The following is a 2,536-nucleotide window of genomic DNA, read 5'->3' on the forward strand; positions in this document are numbered from 1 at the left end:
CTTTTAAATAATTTTTTTTATTTCCATTTTATGGATTATTTTTTTTATTGGATTATTATATATTAATAAATATTATTTATAATATATAATACTTATATACAAATAAATATTACTTTATTAGATTATTAATTTTTAATTCATTTTTATTTGATTAATTCATTTTTTTACAACACTATTATCATCCTAATTTATTTTAAAAAATCTCATCCAACCCACCACTGTTAGACATAAATGTTGGGTTTTAGCCATAAGAACTTTCCTATGTGCGCATGCAAAACCCTATTGCTTGGATCTAGGCTTTCTATCAAACATGCTTTTGAATCCAAGACTTCTAATGGCTAATTAGGTTAAACAACAACATTAAAACAGATCTAGAATCATACCTTTGAGTTCCTTGTTGATCTTCTTGTCTTGGAGCTTCTAGAGTCACAATTGTCACTCCTCTAATGGCTTACAAACACCAATAGCAAGCAAGATGATTTAGGAGAGAGGAGAGGGGATGGAATTCGGCTAGAGGTTCCTTGCTTTAGGTTCTGAAAGGTTGTACACGAATTCCACATCCCAAGGGCCTATTTATACCTTTAGACTCCTTAAGGGTTTCACCCTAAACCCTAATTGGATAATCTTCACTTAAGGCTATCCAAATCCATTCTATAGATATCCTTATGGACTATTTTGAGCTATCCTAAAGCTCTTAGAAACCGTCCAAAGTCCATCCTAATGGATTTATAGTCCAAAGTCTAACTATCAAACAATTGACAGTTTATACCCTCTTATTTAATTAATCTCTTTAAGTCACCAAATTAATACCAATTAATTTATGACTTATATTAATCAAATAGCTAAATATTATTCCTTATAATATTTACTCTCTCTTAACAAATCATCCTTCAAGTTGCTATGGTGAAGGCAACCCAAAAGGACCATGCACCACCGAATATAGTTATAGCCTTAGACACTATTCCAACAGTCTCCCACTTGGATAAGTCTAGTAACTATACAAGTATAATACGGTTTGCAATCGTAGCTCTCAAAGACGCTGTCAACTCTGATCTAATCAATCTTGTCCTTTAGATAAGGGATCGTACAGTCCTCTGTTAGATATCATGCTGACAATCCTATGGAATGGTTAGTCTAGCATTTAGATTTCTTGATCTTCGATTTATTTGACATAGAACTTAATCGAACACATCAATTCAGTTCTGACCGGGCCCGGCACATAAGTCAAATCAAATCATCGAGTGGCCAAGATATCTCTTCTACCCTCTTAGGATAAAATTTACAGATAAACTTCGACTTATATGCATTCACTTATTCATTAACCAACTATACACAACAATGCGTTTTATAACATCAAGTTACTGATGCGTTTTCGCATTATCAATGCACAATCAATTAACAAATAATAAACCATATATCTAGGTTTTAAGACCATATGATATTATCGTCTTGCGATCACCTTTTATATCGTATTCCATAAGGTGATTCCAGCAAGCGCGGGTTTATTCCAATGCTCAAAACCAGTTCGTAAGCACTCATGAACGTTGCAGCAACTCTTGCTATGTCTAACACCATTTAGACACTCTACACACCAATTCACGACAATCTTCATTCATATCTACTCCCAACATATGAACGATTGTGGACCATTTGAATAATTCGATTATTCCTAATAAACTCAATTATTCTGGAAGTCAAAACATGCAAAGTGAAACAATAGTTAAACAACTAACATGTGATAGTAACTTTACTCATAAATAAAACTTCTTTATTTAATCATCAAATGTTAATTACATTTATCTATTATACGTTTCTAATACAATCTAATCTATGCTAATATCATCCTGCAGCCCAATACTCCTAGCATGCTGTAAGTGCTTAACCCTACTCAGTCCCTTCGTAAGCGGATCTGCTGGGTTATCTTCTGATGATATCCTCTTCACTACGAGTTGTCCTCCTTCTACACGATGTCTAATGAAGTGATATTTTCTGTCGATATGTCGAGATCTACCATGATCCCTCGGTTCCTTGGTCAAGGCAACCGCACCTTCGTTATCACAGAAAATCTCCATAGGCTCCTTTATGGCCGGCACAACTCCAAGATCACCGATGAAGTTCTTCAGCCATATTGCCTCCTTCGACGCTTCGCTCGCTGCGATGTACTCTGATTCGCACGTTGAATCAGCTACGGTTTCCTGCTTGGAACTTTTCCATGTCACTGCTCCTCCATTTAGGGTAAAGACCCAGCCCGACTGCGAACGATAGTTGTCCCTGTCGGTTTGAAAACTGGCGTCACTATACCCTCGCACCTTCAAGTCATCACTCCCTCCAAGGACTAAGAACCATTCTTTCGTTCTCCGAAGGTACTTAAGGATGTTCTTCACCGCAATCCAATGTGCCTTGCCAGGATTCCCTTGATATCTGCTAACCATGCTCAAAGCGAAGGCTACATCAGGGCGAGTACAAGTCATAGCGTACATGATTGAGCCAACTGCGGAAGCGTATGGTACTCGGCTCATTTCTGCTATCTCAGCTT

Source organism: Lactuca saligna, chromosome 3 (genome assembly GCF_052625555.1).
Source record: "Lactuca saligna cultivar CGN05327 chromosome 3, ASM5262555v1, whole genome shotgun sequence".
NCBI classification, from domain to species: Eukaryota; Viridiplantae; Streptophyta; class Magnoliopsida; order Asterales; family Asteraceae; genus Lactuca; species Lactuca saligna.